This window comes from Rhineura floridana, chromosome 18 (genome assembly GCF_030035675.1).
Source record: "Rhineura floridana isolate rRhiFlo1 chromosome 18, rRhiFlo1.hap2, whole genome shotgun sequence".
NCBI classification, from domain to species: Eukaryota; Metazoa; Chordata; class Lepidosauria; order Squamata; family Rhineuridae; genus Rhineura; species Rhineura floridana.
In genome coordinates, this window is record NC_084497.1 from 5842880 (window position 1) to 5862146 (window position 19267).

Genomic DNA, 19267 nt, shown 5'->3' on the forward strand with positions numbered 1-19267 from the left:
AAGGGGCCAGCAATGGCAGGTTGGCGAGCCAGTCTGCTTCCAGAACCAAGTCAAAGGGATGCCTAAACAGTACACACCTCTCATTTATAAACATCTTGCTCTGGAAAGCAGGGATTTAACCTCCCAAATTTACCCAATCACCTGGAGAAAGGAGAAGTAATTATTATTATTATTGTCTTTATTTATACCCCACCGTCCTTCCAAAACTGGAACTCGCGGCGGCTTCCAGATAAAAAACACATATAATTAAAACATACAGAGCCTAGATTAAAATAAAATTAAACTAATTCCAATATTAAAACCATTCATACTTATCGCTAAAAGAGAATCAAAAAACCAGTTTAAAAATGGAGGAATTAGGCATTAGGAATGCAGTTCCCATCAAGCCCTATCTTTAGCAGCCGTCAATACCAAAGGCTTGTTGGAATAGAAAGGTCTTTGCTGGAAGGACTGCAAGGAGGGGGTCATTCTTACATCCCTAGGAGGGGAATTCCAAAGCCTTAAGAAAGCTATTTGGCCCCAGTCACTCCACATCCCCCTCCCCAAATGGGGCCACTTATATCTTTAACGGGCTTGGCCATAGCTCAGAGGCGGAGCACCCGATTGCATGCAGAAGGCCTCCCTGTTTGAGACCCTGCTGGGCCCTGCCAGTCAGCACAAATGGATGGATGGATCAATGCTAAATGAATTAAGGATCTGATTCAATATAAGGCTTACAACCTAGCTGGACACAACCCACAGCTTTTTAAATCCTTCTGGCACCAAAAATAAGACTATAATAGAATATGACTGTTATTGAGAGCTCTACTGAAGCCATCTATCAGCCGTCCTGGGTCTCACCCTTGTCAGTCCAAATGCTGTATCACCTGTGCGTACCTCATGGAGACAACTACTTTAAAAGCTTTAGGATGGGTGGAACATATGACATCAAGCAGATCATTACCTGCAGGCCATGCAATATAATTTATGCCATCGAATGCAAAAAAAACCACACCCAAGATTTCATATCCAAGATGTAGGAAACACTACAACCGCACATGCTTCAGAAGCCGCGAATCGGCAATCTTGACCCAAAAAAGTGGAGCAACCAGTTGGAAAACATTTCAGCATTGAGGGTCACAGCCTGTTGGACTTTTCCATAACAGCTACAGAGATGCCAACAGACCCAGCAGCACTGACAAAGAGGGAGAACTTTTGGACATACTCCCTGGACACATTGGCGCCACATGGCCTGAACCTGGAGGACAGTACCAGCATCACTGAGCTTCTGCAAAGGAAGCCCCTCTGAGCAATCCATCCCCAACGCTCTGTAACTTCCACCTTGGAAGCAGCATTCGTATGATAGCAGCTGATGAAGCCGGAAGCCAAAACGTTTTGGTAGTAATCAAAGCCTCTGTTTTGTTATCACACTTACATATGAGAAAAAAGGTACTTTTGGGAATGTTTGCAGACCAGCATGCTGTGTAAAACTGAGGGCATATACATTTTCCATTTGTTCCGTGGCAGACCCTTTGCCTTGCAGGCAGAAGATCCCGGGTTCAGTCCTCAGTGGCAACTCCAGATAGGGCAAGGGAACGAGTCCTTGCCTGAAATCCTGGACAGCTGCTGCATGCCAGTGTTGACAGCCCTGAGCCTAAGTGAACCAATGGTGTGACTCGGTCAAAGGCAGCAGTCCCATGTTCCTGGAGCATCTGGCTAACTGCTCTTGGACTCACTCGGGCCTGATCCAGCAATGCTGCTCTTACAGATGCTCCCGATGTTAAGAAGGCGCAGGGGCAGGCCTCCCCACCTTTTGGCTCCGCGGCCAGGTAGCATCAAATCAAAATCAAGATAGTCTAAAGTTTCAGTTTTCCGAGGCTTGCTCAATGTTTGCATCCCAGCTTCACTGTGAAGGGATCATTTTAGGCCTCGAAGCAAGGCGTTTCTGATTGGGCCACGTCAGTCGTGTAGCGGCACATTCATTCAGGGTCCCTTCATAATAGTCATAGCCATGTCCCCTTCTAAGATTATACAACCTTCTAAGATTCTAGAATAATCTGGCCAGGCTTTAATCCTGCTTTTTTGCTTCTCTACTACAGGGACCATTTGACTGTCCTTTCTCACTGTCAGAGATATTGCTTGATTCAGCACATTTATCTCCTGCTGTTACCCACCTGCTTGATTGTGTAGATGGGACACTACCATCGGGATTCCCTGTCTCTTCTTCAGCAGTTACAGGATTCTCACTGTCCACAACTCGGCTTTTTGAAGTAGGAGCCAGCAGGAACTTCTGATTGCCCCCAATCAGCAGGAAACGACAAGGAGGCAAGTTAGAAGACTCTTCTCAGTGGCTAACATGCTACCCTTTCATGCTGATTGGTCCATAGGACCCTGGAGACATAGGGACCCTGCTGAGACCTAGCTCCCAAAAAAGTAAAGGGCCCCTTGGGACCCTGGATGACTACACCCCTGGGCCACATGGATTTCATCCAACAGGCCCGGCTTCATTTGGACTGTGCGCTCCGAAAAATCAGGTCACCAGCTGGGACGCTCACTGCACCCTGGACCGTTTCTCTCCCTCCCTCATGTCTGAGTAAATATTTCATTAACTGGCACTTAAGTAGTTGTTCCACTAATAGGTTATATTGATGTCAACACAAAAGGAGACGTCTTAAATCTTTCACTCTCATCGGGAACGCCAATAAGCATATCCCTCTGCGGGGAGAATTTATGCCCCCTCCAGGCACTAAAATGTAATTAAGAGCGGGGGGGGAAAGGCTGTGTATTTGACCCATGGAGTCTGACATTTGTCGGAGGAAAGGAGGGACCTCTTTGTAACGCCAAATGTCACTGCTCAACATTCCTGGACCATTACCCATTGCTGGAAAACCTCCTTTCTCTTCTCAAGGCTGCTTATAATAATAATAAATTGTTCCTATGTCAAGCCGGACCATTGGCCTAGCAAGCTAGAGATGCCGGGGAATGAACCCGGGACCTTCTGCAAGCAAAACACGTGCTCTGTTACTGAGCTGCGGAACCATGCGGTAAAAAGAAAGTAAGTTTCTAAGCTCCATCGTTCTCATTAAAGGCTGGGTTAAATAGGAACATAGGAAGTACCTTCATCCTAGGTCAGACCATTGGTCCACCTTGCTCATTACTGTTGACACTGACTGACAGCAGCTTCCCAGGATTTCAGGCTGGGGCCCTTTCCTAGTCCTGACCTTGGAACTGAACCTGGAACGTTCTACAAGCAAGGCAGGCACTCTACCACCGAGTTACTTTATTTCCAGAGTTTTCCAACAACTTAAAACCAAGAAGGGCTTTTGGTTGGTTGGTTATAAAGAGACAACAGGAAAACATGCATTGCTTTAGGATTGTTTTCAATCAGTAATTCAAAATAGACCTGCAAAAAAGCAACCTGTATGCAATTCTTTATATGACTGGTTAGTTTTTCTGGGGTGTTTTGGCCATGGACCCACCCAACATTGGCATGTGGCCCCCAGAAGGTTGCCCAGAGGTTAATGCGGCCCTCAGGCGTTTGCTCGTGCAAGGCCTCACCCCCCCCAAAGCACTCTGCTGCCCCCTTAACAGCCACCTGCCCCCAGGTAGATATTTACTTTGCAAGAACACTCAACCTATCACCAAAATCTTCTTCAGCACCCTGGACAGCTCCAGGGAAAACCCAGAGTGGATGCCACGGCCCCACTGACCCGGAGGCATCAGCCTCCTCTGCGCTCGACTCTCTGCAGCAGAAAATACTTTCCAACGCTCCCCGCCCCTCCACAACCACCCCTCGCATAGGCACAGAAAGGTCAGGCATGCTTTAAATAGGAACTCGACACAGGACAAATCTCCCTGGAGTCTGGCTGACTAAGAGGGAATTAATTCCACATGGGAGCCTAGATCCTCCCCTCCAGGAATGACCAGATTGAGTACACGGAGGCAGTGGCGGGAAGGCGCACATTAAATAGGATGCAAAAGCCAGAATCTCTGGATGATTGAAATGGTAGAGTCCTGAACAATGAGGGTGGACTGCACCACTTTTTAAACAAAAATATTATTGCTACATCTCTTTTTCACCTTTCCTCCCTGCAGCGCGCCAGGCAGCGTACGCAGCTCTCTCTCCCATCCCTCCATTTTATCCTCACAACCACCCAGTGAGGCAGGTCAAGCTGAGAAACGGGTAACAGGCCCGAGGTCGCCCAGCAAGCTTCAGGGCTGAGTGGTGGGCTTGAACCCTGGTCTCCCTGGCCCTAGTCCGTCACTCTGACCCAAAGGTGGGGAACCTCAGGCCTGGGGGCCAAAGGCGGTCCTCTAGGGCTTCTGATCTGGCCCTCAGAAGTCCCTCCCAGCCACACCCCCACTGGCCCTGCTGTGGGCTCCCCTCAAGTGTTTTTGCTTGGTTCAGAATGCGTCCTTGGACTTTGATCATGCCTTTGCTTGCCTGGGTGGAGGAGAGAGAGAGGGATGTGTGTGTGCAGAAACTAGCCTACTTCGCAAACTAAATTTTCCATCTGTTGCTCCACCCACATTTACTTCTGGCTCCACCCACAACTGGCACGTGCCCCTCCCCTCGGGCCGAGAAAAGGTGCCCTAACCCTGTAACCACTATATCACACTGTCTTCAAGCTGCAGGGGTGTGTGTGTGTTTTCCAGCCAAGCAAAAAACACTCAAGGAACAGGGTGCTGAACAGGGCCAGGGAGGAGGGGGTGGCCTGGGGGAGAGTTCTGGGGGCCAGGTAGAGAGGCCGGGAGGGCCGCATTCGGCCCCGGGGCCTGAAATTCCCTGGCCTCTGCTCCATTTGAAGGGCTGCCCAGTCCAATGCCGGTTTATTGATAGAGAAGCGTAACGGTTCTACCTGAGGATGATGGGAGTCAACGTCTAATATATCTAAAGGAGACCCCGCTAGAGAAGGCTTTCCCCCTGACACTTGGCGTGGCAGCCAGCTGTCACTACCTAAAGGTGAGTGAAATGCTCTCTGCACATGTTCAGATGCCCCCTTTTCCATAGATCACCTCCTTACAGCACCGAAAGCAGATTCCAATGCCAAAACTTTACCAGCCTCACCCCAAACTTATTTTATTTTCTAAATGTTCTCTCTCTCACACACATGCACATACCACATTGCTGGGCCTTCAAAGCAGCTCACCGCTCCGCTGGCTTGAAGAGCCAAACGAAAATAACCGCAAGCAGAAAACAACGGAGCGAAACGCGTTACACAGCAGAGAGCAACAGCTCTCCAGACGACAAAAGCAAGATCAACATTATTCGGCCCGAAAAAAAGCCCAAGAGGGCAGAACAGGTTGAGTGTCTGCAGCCAGTGCTGGCCCCGTGGAAATATAGGTTGTCGCCTACTAAGTTCTACTAAGAGGATTTACTTTATTAAATTTATATCCCGCCCTTCCTCCCAGAAGGAGCCCAGGGTGGCAAACTAAAAGCACTCTAAAACATCTTAAAAAAAAAAAAAGACTTTAAAACATATTAAAGCAAAGCATCTTTAAAAACATCCTTTTTTAAAAAAAAGCTTTAAAAACATCTTAAAAAGCAATTCCGACGCAGACGCAGACAGTAGACCTATTGAGATTAACGGACCTAAGCAGGAACACAGGAATCTGCCTTATACCAAGACAGATCAAGCTTTGTGTTGCCTACTCTGACTGGCAGCAGCTCTCTAGGGCTTCAGAAAGGGATGTTCCCAGCCCTACCTGGAAATGCTGCTGGGGATTACACCTGGGGCCTTCTGCATGCAGAGCAGGGGCTCTACCGCTGAGCTACGGCCTGCCCCACGTAAATCACATCCTTCCATTTCAATGGGTTTACTCCGAGGAGAACTAGTACCGGGTGCAACCCTGTGCGACTGGGGAGATTTAGCCATAATTGGGGTATTCCCCCCTGCCCCACACAGAGAGAAGGTCTCCTCACCTTTGGGACACCCCAAAGGAAAGGGGGTAAAATTTGGTTCTGTTTGTATTTTAATGTGAATCCACCTAATTCGTGCTTCCTGAAGCGACATGCAAACCAAAACACAACCATCCTTCAAAATCTGCATTTCTCAAAAATTTCATGGTGTAGGCTCTCCAGCAAAGAAAAAAATTGTGTACAAAAATGCATAATTATCGGGGGGGGAGCATGCATAAAAATACACATCTGTGGGGGGGGGGGAAATCACACTGTAGTATAGGGGCAAATTCAGAAGTGCAGGGTCCCTTCATATTAGTCATAGCCATGCCCCTCCCTCTTATTTCGCTGTGGAGTTGAGAATGAGATACTTGTTAATGCCTTCCACCACAATATACATCCCTAGGAGCCAAGATGCATGAAAGGGGAGAGTGTTAGCTACTGAGAAGAGTCTTCTCAGTGGCTGACTCATCTCCTTTCACTCTGATTCGCTCCATTCAGCCAGAAAGGTCAAGGAAGCATGTTAGAAGACTCTTCTCAGTGGCTAACATACTCCCCATTCATGCTGATTGGCTCACAGGATGCTGGAGACATAGGAACCCTGCAGGGACCCTGCTCCCAAAAATGTAAAGGGTCTAAGACCCCTTTGAGACCCTAAACGACTACACCCCTGGCACTGATGGGCTCTCCAACACTGGGGGCATTCAAGAGGCAGCTGGACAGCCACCTGCCAGAGATGCTTTAAGCTGGATTCCAGCATTGAGCTGGGGGTTGGACTGGATGGCCTTATCAGCCCCTTCCAACTCCACAGTTCTAGGATTCAATGAAATTGCTTGCAAAAAAATGTTTCTAGATGAGGCAAAATTGCATATAAAGAATGTGCATATTAGGAGAAAGACACATTAAAAAGTGAAGACTTTGTTTAGCAAGGACTTCTTAAATTAAAGAAATTCACAAAACGATGTGGAAATGGGGAGAACTTAAAAGGGGGAGGGATAAGAAAGCAAGAGGAAAATAAAACAGCTAGATTCACCCTCACCTAACTTCCTGAGGCCAGGCACCCAAATCTGAGGCTCTCCAGTGACGATCTCAGCAGAAGTGCAGGTTCATACTGGGAGAGAACGTGACCCTTTGGAAGTCCAGTTCCCATCCCAGGAGCTCGATAAGATATGGACCGGCCGTTGGAACATCCCAGACGGCTGGAGAAGGGGACTTACCCCGTAAAAGCATTTCCCTTTGGCTGCTGTGAGCCTCCTCTGGAGCAGAAACAAGCGGGCCAGCTGTAAATCATCTAGCCTGGCAAGAAGACCCCTCCCTCTGTGAACTGTGCTTAAGCCAGGCTGCACAGGATCTGCACCAGCAGTTGGAACTTTTGGGGGGCTGTTAACTTTCTGTTTCTCGCCTCCCCTTTTGCTTTATATGAATGCATGTCCGTATTCAAGTCTAGATTATTTCTTTTACAACACTTGCCACCCTGGACTCCTACTGGGAGAAAAGGCAGGATATAAATCTGTTTGATTGATTGATTCTCTGTTTGCTCATTTGTTGATCATTGTTTGTCTGTTGTAAGCTGCTTTGGGGGCAGCTCACGGTGGAAAGGCAGAAGACCCACACACCCACACAATGGAAGAATCTGCATCTTTCGGTTTTCATTTTCCCAGTCTTAAATCCAGGTCTCCATATTTCTAGTTTTGATGACTGCACACATTCTCTGCAAACTATATTTCCATAATGGAGATTTATATATATATCCATATATGGAAATGGACTGCCTTCAAGGGTTTTCATGGTAAGCGGTATTCAGAGGGGGTTTCCCAATCCTCTGAGGCTGAGAGGCAGTGACTGGCCCAAGGTCACCCAGGGAGCTTCGTGGCCATGTGGGGATTCGAACCCTGGTCTCCCAGATCATAGTCCAACACCTTAACCACTACACCACACTGGCTCTCATATATATATTGGCACTCCCTGTCAAAATAACAGACGACGAGCTGGAATAAAACAGAATCAACAAACTTGGGAGATTTTGAAAAGAAAGGCCTCTGCCGGCATTGGAAAGACCAAGCAGGCATCGGGTGAGGTTCTATGCGACAGAAATTTCAAAGCTGGGGAGCCACCAGTAATAAGGCCCTTTAAACGGTAACCACCTGCGCTTCTACAGGTGGTGAAATAACCCACCAATGACAATCTCAAAGCTACTCAACCAGCCAAGGGCAAGAGAGAGATGTAATAGTTCCTTCGGATACCTTGTGGATATGGGTGGGGCTGCCATCAATCGCCACGCCTGGGTGTTTTAGCCAGAACAAAATGCCCAGCTGTGTTTAAAGACTGGAAAGCAGAGCAAGCGAATGGGCAGTTTGCCGCCTGCCTTGGCTGAACTGCAGTCGAGCAGCAGAGATCGGTGCAATATTGATGGAGGCTAGGTTGATGGCGTCGGGCTGTAATCATTGCCTTTTCACGCACGGTCGGCTTGGGGAAGGGAGGGCCTCGCATGCACTCATGCTTCAGCACACCTGCAGTCAGCTGCTCTGCAGTTTGCAAGAGACACAGGATAAGGCTGCCTCATTTGGGAAAGGATCTGCCCTCAGGATCACACCCCCGCTGACCTTGCAATGACTCGGCTCGGCGCTTGATGGGGATTAGCTGGCTGAACAGATTCCATAAACGTCTCCTCCTCCCAAGTCTCTATGACAGCCTTCTTCAACCTGGTGCTCACTGGAAGTTTTTGGACTACAACTCCCATCAGCCCCAGCAAGCGCCACCATCTGATGACCCTGGTGCTGATGAGAGCTGTAGCCAGGGGTGTAGTCGTCCAGGGTCTCAGGGGGTCTTAGACACCTTACTTTATGCGGAGCCAGGTCTGCAGCATCCTACAAGCCAATCAGCATGCAAGGGGAGTGTTTAGCCACTGAGAAGAGTCTTCCAGCATGCTTCCCTGTCCTTTCATCATCATTTTTTTTCATTTTATTTGTATGCTGCCTTTCCACAAAAAAATTGCGCTCAAGGCGGCTTACAACAAGGGGAACAGAAATACACCTCAAAAACAATTGCAAAAGCAATTTCCTAATTACAAAAAATAATAAAACAGCGACATAACAAATATAACAGCAAGCAAAAGCAACTTTTCAACATTTCCTGCTGACTGGAGCCAATCAGAGTAAAAGGAGTTGAGTCAGCCACTGAGAAGACTCTGCTCAGTAGCTAACACACTCTGACACACTCCACTTTCATGCCGGCTGGTTCCTGGTGAGGCCTGTTGTTGTGGGAGGAGGTGTGCAGGGGAAGGACTGACGAATGCGGAGATGATGACAGAGAGTGAGCAAGCAAGCGAGGGGGCGTGGCGTGACTATCATAAAGAGACCCTGCGCTTCTGCATTTGCCACTACTCTACTGGCTGTAGCCCACAACATCTAGCAGGTTGGGAAAAACTTGCTCTAGAAATTAAGTTGTTCCATTTGTGTGTGTGTGTAAAGATCTTGTGTCTAGTACAGGCGTTTGGGGAAGGGGTGGTCCTTTAAGTTGGGGGGGGAAGAGACGGTTGCCGAGGCCCCCCGTCATGCGTGGAGTGGGTTCTGGCTGGGAGTTCCCGTCTCCGTCGGCTCTCCAGAGGATCTGCCAAGGCCTGCATGGCTCTGATCCGAGCCATCTGCCAGCCATTCATTCCCAAAACAAAGGGACGCACTATTAATAACCCACACCGAAGAGGAAACCAGGGAGAGTGTATTGTTGGACACCGTCCCTTCGGAAACACAAACACAGCGCTCCAAAACACACCCAGCCTTCCTTATAACCGGCATCGTTTTGTTAAAAAAAGCACGAAAAATATCCAGTGTATTTCCATGCTTCTCCTACACTTGCCCTAGAGAGGCTCACGCTGCGCTGGAGCGCCCCTCAGCAAGAACCTGGGTTGGGCTTTTTGCAAAAGATCAGGGTTTCTCTCATTCTGCAGCATGAGACGGGCCTGACTGATCTCTCAAGCTGGAGGATGGAAGCCTTTAGGCACGTGCAGAGGGCTTGCCCACTGGTGACCAGGACAGGGTGCTTCTGCTTTACACCGACTCGGACTGCTTAGGCTCCTGGCTCAGGATTGTCTACACCTGTGGAATCCACACCTTTCGCCATAAGGCAGGCCCTGTCCCTTGACTCCTTTCAAGCAGGCCTCACAGGAACATCACAAGCCGCCGGATACGAAGCCATTGGCCCATCTAACTCAGCACTGTCTACACTGACTGGCAGCGGCTCTCCACAATTTCAGGCAGGAGGCTTTCCTTAGTCCTAACCGGGAGATGCCACTGGGGACTGCACCTGGGCCCTTCTGTATGCCACACAGGCGCTCTGCCGTCGAGCTAGGTCCCCTCTCCTAAAAGTATGTTTCTAGTCCTGAAGAAACGGCTGAATTATGCAGGAACGCAGGAAGCTGCCTTACACCAAGCCAGACCGTTCTCTCAGGATTGTCTGCACTGACCGGCAGCAGCTCTCCAAGGCTTCAGTCAGGAGTCTTTCCCAGCCCTGCCTGGAAACATCAGAGACCTGGGACCATTCGGTGCATGCGTTCTACGAGCCCACCAGCTGTAGCCTCACATCTGGGCCACGAATCGGCCGCATCCTGAATTCAAGAGCCAAAAGCAGCCACCAGAAAAGCACATCCTCCATATCTGCCCTTAATCTGCTGTTTCTGGCAGGGGCTCGTTTCTGCAGAGCTCACGTTGTCGTCGATGAGTCTTGAATTCCGATTCCTTCCCAGCCCCCCAAAAGCCTGCCATTTCTCATCTGAAAACTATCACATTTCTCAACTCTTAAATGCTAGATACACCCCACGGGTGTAGGATTTCCAAGTCCCTTATCCGGTGCAACAACAACAACAACAACAACAGATTCCAAATAAATAAATAAAAATCTTATTTTTTTAACGGTGCAATGAAGTGGGGGGGCAGAGACATGATCGGTCCTGGGTGGGTGCAAATTGCTGACAGATGTACTGCTTGCCAAACGCCTTGTATTGGAGAATACTTGCAAAGGGGCCCAGCTTGGAAAGAGGAGCGTTTGGCAGGTATCGCTTCCTCTCTCCTCGTGTTACATGGGACAGCCAAGGCGGAACGTGCCAAAATTCCATCTTCTGCAGAACAGTTAAAGGTACAGGAGGACGCCTCCCCCCCACCGGCCTTCTAACTTTATGGCAGATGTGCAGTGCCATTGTTATGTTGGGGGCCCACCTAGAGCATTGATTTGCCCCAGATTCACCCAGCTGTACATGGCTTCCTCACTTGGAAACCATATTATTATTATTATTATTATTATTATTATTATTATTATTATTATTAATTAGATTTATATCCCACCCTTCCTCCCAGCAGGAGCCCAGGGCGCCAAACCAAAGCGCCAAAAACATTAAAACATCATAAAAACAAACTTTAGAACACATGAAAACAAAACATCTTCAAAAACGTTACTTAAAAAAAGCTTTCAAAACATCTAAGATTCCAAACATTTGAAAAAGAAGGCTGAAGGACATTTCAAAAAGCAATTCCAACACAGACGCAAACTGGCCTTTCTGATTCTGAATTTCTCCGAAGAAACACATTTTTGCCTACAGTTTTGACCAGCATACACATTTTTGCAAGCAATCTCTGCTAATGCAATGTTTTGGCATGTTATGTTCACAAACGCCTGCATTACCATGCATGCTTTCCTCTAATCTATGCATTGCTGTAAACACCGTTTAGCTGGAGAACTGCATCAGAAAATTCAGGTAAGTGCAAATTTCGAAGGATGGTCGTGTTTCCGCTCTCCTGTCATTTCGAAAGCACAAATTTGATAGCTTCAGCTTTAAATGCAAGCTGAATCAAATTTCTCCCTTCCGTCTTCCCATCACCAGCCATGGATGGCTGGTTGCAGCTTGGGGGGGGACCAGGAGGGGGGAGACTGGTCTCCATCTTGCACCATCTATCATGTTTAGATGTTCATGAAAAAGAGCTCAGGGGCAGAGCACTTGCTTTGCATGCAGAAGGGCCCACGTTCACACCCCAATGGCATCTCCAGGAAGGATTCAGCAAGACCCCTGCTTGAAATCTTAGAGAGTCACTGCCGGTCAGAGTAGACAATACTAAGCTAGATGCACCATCTTATATCAAGATGACTTAATATAAGTCCCTATATTTGATATTTATATATATTTTGATGCAAGCTGCCTTGCGAAAAGACATTTGTAAAAGGTGTAACTATATATTTTATAGATCTATAAAACACACACACACACTGCTCAGAAACAGACTGCCCCTGTAACTGGAGGCTGCACCCTCCTCTCCAAGCCATGCACATGCTGATGAGGTCCTTGCTGCAGCGTCAAACTCAGGCCAAAGGCCCATCTACTGAAGCTGCATTCACAACAATCGCCAGCAACCCACAAGTGTTCAGCGGCCCCAAGAAATTAGCCAGTAGCTCCACAATTGGGCATGCAAATGTTCTTCTGCCTATGCCACTTTAGGGCCCTTTTTTCCCCTTGTCAAGGGCCACGTTCCTTCGGGGGGAACCTGCTCAGGGCCACATGCCAGCTGTGGGCGGGCCCGGAGTCAAGAGTAGGCGGAGTTTGCAGGATTGCAAATCTCCCTCTCTCCGGTCTGAATGGATTGCTTGCAAAGGGATTCCCTGCAAAAGCCACCCCCTCCCACAACTCCTTTAATCAGTCCATCAATTTCTGTTGTCCCCCCTCCTTCCTTATCACCTTCTGGACTCCCCTCAGCTCAACTGCTTTTTAAGAAAGGGAGTCACTGCGTAGTGGACATCTCTCTCTGTCTCACACACACACACAGAGTGCAGAAAAGGAAGTGATCCCAGAGGGGTTCTCTGGAGAGCAAGAGTGGATCCTACAGCACTTGGAGGGCTTGCCTGAAATTAAGCAAGTAGACCCCGGGCCACAAGTCCCCCCCCCGACTGATGGCATCTGTTCTGTCGCCAGAGGAGGTTGGGGAGCACAGGATTCCAGCCCCCTGCAAGGCTCCCCTACCAGCATTTTTTTCATCCGCCTTGCAACCCTCATCTCCTTCCCCCCCACCCCCAAAATCCCCCCCAGATCATGGTCTTCCCTTCTCCGCTGGCATTTATCTATGCCAGACTGGGCTGAAGCAGGGACAATCTAGGTAGCCAAGAAGCCACAACCCTCGTCTCCGAAGACAAATGCACGCAAACGACAAGCTTGTCAGCGCAACACACACCCTGAACATGTTGATGTGCCCTGCTTGGAAGAAAATGTAGGCCTTGGGGAGGGCCCGAGATGGGGTGGGGGCCTGAGCTATAGGGGCGACAGCTTTCTCCTAGGTACACTCAGGAAACAATGGTAACTGAAGGGAGGAGCACCTGTTCGGCATTCAGAAGGTCCCTGGTGCAATCCCCAGCAGTATGGCTGGGAATGTCCCCAGTCTGAAATCCTGGAGTGCCGCTGCCAGTCAGTGTCGACAGTACTGAGCTTGATAGACCAATGTGTCTGACTCAGTATACGGCAGCTTCCTGCCCTCCTTGGAAACAGCCTTATATTGAGTCAGACCGTTGGCCTATCTAGCCCAGTATTGCCCACACAGGCTGGCAGGATTTCAGACTGGGGACACATCCCCCGCCCTACCCTGGGGATGCCTTTGGGGATTCAAACTGGGGGCCTTCTGCAGGCAAAAGCACGGAGCCACAGCCCCGTCCCTTATTTCCATCAGCCTTGTATTCAGAACCATGAGGACTAGACACTTTCTTTTATGTTCAGGAAATTGGCAACAGCTCCCCGGCAGAGCAGGCAGAAGGGTTCAATCCTGGACATCTTCAAACAAGCCTGGGAAAGCAAGACACGCCCTGCCTGAGAAGCCAGAGAGCTGCTGCCGGCCAGTGTGCAGATCATTGCGAGCGAAAGGGGCCGCCAGTCTGACTCGGCTGAAGGCAGCCTCCCCTGTCTGGTAAGCCAGAACTTCTGGACTCTCTGGGGAAGCCCAGGTGGCCACCCCGGGCCCTTCCCATTCCCCGAAGAGAGTGCCGGACACCCCACAGGAGGGTCAAGGTGATGCCTCACATGGGAAGCAGCAACTTACCTGCCGCCGGAGGAGGCAGAGCGACCTCCATCTCTCCTCGACCCTTTTGGAAGAAAGGAGCCGTCCAAAGCGCACCTGCCGTGTCCAGATTCCTAAATGGTACACTCCTCTCTCTCTCTCTGCCTGGGTCCAAAAGTGCCCATCTATAAATACACAAGGTCGCCCCAGACTGGGTCTGCCTGACACCGCCCTGGCTGCCTATTCCCTGCAAGGGAAGGACAAAAGCAACCAGCCTGCCTCTCTCTCTCTCTCTCTCTGAATTGAAGCAGTGCTGTTCTCTGGCAGAGGGGATCCCTAGATGATGGAAGAGAAAGGGAATCCACCTCTGGAGAAGGAGGGGGCGTTGCTAGCAAGGGAGAAAGGAAAACCAGGCTCTGGTGGCGGTTGCTGTCTTTCCTCCTTCTCCAATAACCCAGCAGTGACACCCGAGGCTGGATTTTGTTGTTGTTATTTTTTAGGAATTGCTGGCGTGGTCACCAGCCCCAAAAAACAATAAAAGGGTTTGCACGAAGGCAACACAGATACCAGATTTGGGTCTCTTCGCTTGCATCGAGATTCTGGCAAGGGCGTTCCTTAACCCAAAATATAAGGAAAGGGCTGTAAGCTCTGGGTTGGAGTCCCTGTTTTGCATGCAGAAGTTCCTGGGTTCAATTCCCCAATGGGTAAGGCCGGGAGAGACTTCCACATCTGAAACCCAGGAGAGCCGCTGCCAGCCAGGGCAGGCAATACTACGCTAGACAGACGGACTGTCCGTCTGACGCAGTATGCAATGCGGCTTTCTCAGTTGCTATCCTAAAGGCAGGCTTGCAAAGGGCCAGGTTGCAAAAGAGGTTCCTTTGAGCTACTCGTCGCCGGGATTTCGACAGGGGGAGCTGCCGCTTCCTATGCAAAACACTCACGGGAGAAGCAGCAGTGGGGGAAATTCTCCCTTTCTTACAACACCACCACCTCCTGCAGCGTAGCACGGGCAGGGGAAGGGGCGAACAGATCAGGGGGAGATGGTCCCTGCAAGGTTCAACATCGTGTCCCAGGAGGTGACCTGAATTCCACAAGCCCCACTTCATTAGGAGCGGCGACTAGGGATGGAAAGATCTGTCAGCTCTGCTTCTCTCAGTTTTTCACTTTTCTAATGTTAAATCCAGTTTTTTTAAAAATCCTCATGAAAATTCTCCACCGTTTTAGTGCAAATTTCTCCAAATAAACACATTTTTGTAGGCAGTTTTGGCCAAGGTTACACATTTTTGCAAGCCATTGCTCATCACGTCGTGCCTTTCTGCATTTTATTTTCACTCATTTATTCATTTTTATGCACCCTTGTCCCTAATACATGCATTTTTATAAATATTGTTCAGTTGGCAAACTACATCCCAAAATTCTAATAAACGCGAATTTCGAAGGGTGGCTAAGTTTCGGTTCTCATATTGCTTTGGAAAGTGCGAATTCTGCTCGAAATGCGAACTGAATTGAAATTCCCACCCATCCCTAGTGGTGACTTGCAATGAAGGATGTATAGCTCAGTGGGTAGAGCCTTGCTTGCAGAAGGCCCCAGGTTCAATCCCCAATGGCATCCCCATCAAAAAACAGGGCTGCCCTTCTGCATGCCCACAGTGGGCGGGGACAGAGGCAAAAGGGGCGGATCAACCAATTTGATCCTTTTCCACAGAGGAGGCCACATTCCATCCACCCAAAAGCTACACCCCTCCTTCCATCTGGGACAAGCAAGAGGTCTTAAAACAGTTCAAGGACAGCTGGGCGAAAGGGAGAGGGCAGGGCAGTGCCAGTGAGGAGTATGGCCCAGGAAGAATCCCAAGGGCTCGACTGAGAGGCCTAGAGGGCCACATTGAGACTCCGCACCTGAGATGGGGAGTTTTTCTCTCTTTGCCTGAGAACCGGAAGAGCCACTGCCAGTCAGTGTAGACAACAGATGAACTAACCACCTGACTCAGTATATAAGGAACCTTCCTATATTCCTATGAGGCCTGCTTGAAAGATACAAAGGATGGGGCCTGCCTGGTAGCAAAATGCATTGTATTCTATTAATGGCGAGACCACCACCAAGAAGGTCCTGTTACCTGTCCCCGCCAGCTTGATTGTTTTCATCAGCGGGTGCTGAAGCAGGTCCTTTGCCCTAGGTCTCGGGGTGCAGGAAGGACAATCGGGGTGCAGGCGATCCCGTTGCCTTTGGATCCTCTGTTGTAGGGCGCTGCCCTCTTTGAAGAAAAAAAGTTGCGACACTCGTGCCGTGCCTGGAGAGGAGAATTGCGCATCAAAAGTGTAGTTCTGCGAAATGTGTGTTTTCATCCTGTTGGTGCGCTGCCTCCCTTCTTCCTTTGCAAAGCACTTTTTTCTCCCTCTCACATAACACTCGAACTTGGGGACATCCAGTAAAACTGAACGTTGGAGGATTCGGGACAGACAAAAAAAAACACCCCGGACGTCTTCACACAGTGCAGTTAAACTCTGGAATTTGCTCCCACAGCAACCTTGGATGGGTTTAAAAGAGCATTAGGCAAATGGAGGAGGCTACCAGTGGCTACTAGCCGCGATGGCTATGTCCTGCCTCCTGTCAGAGGCAAAATACCTCTTAATCCCACTTGCTGGGATTCAGAAGTGGGATGGACGTTGTTTAGGGATGGGTGAGAAATCAGATTCAGTTCGCATTTCAAGCCGAAGCTATCCAATCCGCACTTTCCGAAACAATATGAGAACCTCAACATGGCCAGCCTTCAAAATTTGCACTTATTCAAATTTTGCAATGTAGTTCGTCAACGAGTTTTTACAAAACATGCATATATTAGAGGAATGGCTTGCAAGCCAATGTGTACATTAGTCATAACTGTCTACAAAAATGTGTTTATTGGGAGAAATTTGCACTAAAAGCCTGCAGAATTCTCACGAGGATTTTAAAAAAATAAAAAAAATCACAAATTGCTCCAGAAATGTGGAGAGCCGAATTTAAGATCACAAAAGTGAAAAACGAAAAAGAGCCAACATCGGCTGAGCTTTCCATCTGTTGCGCTCAGGTGTTGATGTTGCGCTCAAGTCTGGCTTGTGGGCTTCCCTTTGGGACATTGTGAGGACAGGACTAGACCCAGTAGCCGGACTCTTCTTTATATTTGTAATTTTCTCTCTGTGGACTGGTGCAATCGTATGCTCAAAGAGGATGGCTGTGCCTATAGCACATTACAGCCACCTTCAAAGGTCCTAAAACGGTTTCACCAACTGAAGCCCCAGAGAGAAGGGGCTCATTTGGGGTGCCCTTTGATGCCCTCTCCCAACCTCCCCCCCAAGTAATAGGCCACTTTAGAGAACAGCAGCCTCCGGAAGTAATCCGAGCCATGTCACATTGCGCCAACATGGCATCCGTCCACGGGATACCAATGTCCTGCGGTGCCAAGACCCAAAAGGTCAGAAAATACGTCCCGGGCTGTTTGACGGAGGGCAACGCGATGTGTATTGAATAAGGAACATCTGTTCTGCTCATCGGGGATAAAATGTTCCAGATTCCAAACAGGACAACCCTGTCAACATGCGGAAGTCCCGCGGAGTAAAAGAATAAAACGGAAAGACTCGCCACATTTCCCCCCATTCTCTGGTTCAAGTTTGTGCAGCACAGCGTTTGGTAACGGGGCCGGGAGAGGGCAAAGGGTTGTGCCAAAGTCTTCACAGGAAAAGTGGGTTTTTGAGAAGGGATTTGAAGGAAGAGGGAGGGGTGGCATCTTTTGTTTGGAGAAGGGGTTCCTGGAACAAGGGGCAGCGGCAAATGACAGTGCCCTGAGGGAGAAGGAGATTGCCTGGATTTCCAGGCAGAAGGGGGGGGGGAGTAGAGTCATTCAAGGAAAGGGAGAGATCTGGAGGGGACTCCGGGATCTATGGGGCTCCAGGCACAAGGAGTGAGAAGGAAGAATTGAGTGACTGGTTGGAATCAGTGCCAGAGGAATCAACTTGCCCTCCCAAAAGCACTTGCCCCTCTTGACTGCAGAAAGGGGCAGCGGGATGCTTGACTCTTTCTCGATTGGCCAGTGCAATCTTACTTAGAAGAAGTTCAATGGGACACGCTCCCAGCTAACACTATACCCCCCGAGGCTGCAATCCTATCCTGCATATGGTTGCTCGGGTGCAAGGTCCCCACAGACCACAGTGGGCTTACTTCTGCGTTGATATGGCTAGGCCTGCACTGTCTCATCGTCTATAGTTGCAGTTGTGGACACCCACTTATGGGACAGAAAGAATGACAGCTTCACTCCTTTTCTCCTCATCAGTTTAGGGTGCGTTCTTCATCTTCATTCTAACCCCCCTTTCCCCCCTAATATTCACATTTTTGCCGGCAATTTTGCCTAACATACATATATTTACAAGCCATCTTGCAAAGTACCTCTTCAGCCTGGCCTTTGACCCCTGAGATAACATATGTATTTTAGGACCCACCCTATTATCTTGGTTGTAATCTGTTTTAACTGTTTTTAATATTGCATTTTTCAATCGTTATGGTTATAAAACTTATATGGTTAACGCCGCCCTGGGCTCCTAAGAGGAAAGGCAGGATATACATTTACTGATAGTAATAAGGGTAAGAAATGATGATGATGATGATAAAAACAACCCTCTGTAATATAATGGATCTCTGCATGTTATTTTCACTCTCTATGCATTTTAATGCACGCGTCCCCCTGTTCCGAGAAGTGTGGCTTTCAAAGGGTGTGTGCATTTTGGGTATTGTTTCAGGAAGTGCAAATCAGGTAGTTGCACATTAAAATGTAAACTGATCTGAATTTCTCGCCCATCCCTGCATGGAAGCAAAGGCCACTGACCATGGCGGAACTCGATTCAAAGCAATACTTTCGCCCGGCATATCCAACATGGAGTTTGGACATTCTTTGAGCCCAGGAAAGGTACATTCTGCAGATGTGGTTGCAGGGATCCAGCAGGTGATCGGGGAGAGTTGGGGGACAGAGGCATGGATCCATGCCCCCCTCCCCAAACTAAACCCTGCCTCTCTTCCTGGGGACGGGCCGTAGTTCAGTGGTAGAGCCTCTGCCTTGCACACAGAAGGTCCCAGGTAGGGGTGGGAATGTCCCCTGCCTGAAACCCTGCAGAGCTGCTGCCCGTCAGTGCCTACAATACTAAGCTAGATGGGCCAATGGTTCGGCTCAGGATAAGTCAGCTTCCTATGTTCTTCTGCAATTCATCGTGGGTTTGATAACAAAGCCACCGTCGCCAGACCGTCAGGGCAGACGGACGTTTCTGTCTACACCAAAGAAATTATCTAGCCGGGGCAGGCGCTATTGGAAATACCTGAAGCGTAACAGAAACAGCCGCTAAGGGA

At 49.1% G+C, this 19267-nt stretch overlaps 1 protein-coding gene across 9 annotated transcripts in view; it reads right to left on the minus strand.

Moving 5' to 3' along the window:
• KCNN1 (potassium calcium-activated channel subfamily N member 1) overlaps nucleotides 1-16218 on the minus strand; it is a 109600-nt gene extending 93382 nt beyond the window's left edge. For 3 of the 9 annotated variants that reach the window (XM_061601538.1, XM_061601539.1, XM_061601540.1), the window contains exons 1-2: nucleotides 13942-14022; nucleotides 2154-2269 (exon numbers count right to left, since the gene is read on the minus strand). The gene's annotated coding sequence lies outside the window, so the exon portion shown is untranslated. Of the gene's footprint in view, nucleotides 1-2153; nucleotides 2270-13941; nucleotides 14123-16013 lie in introns of those variants that run through there. The other 6 variants (XM_061601537.1, XM_061601544.1, XM_061601543.1 and 3 more) reach the window with 4 other exon arrangements.
• Between the last annotated feature and the right edge of the window lie 3049 nt (nucleotides 16219-19267).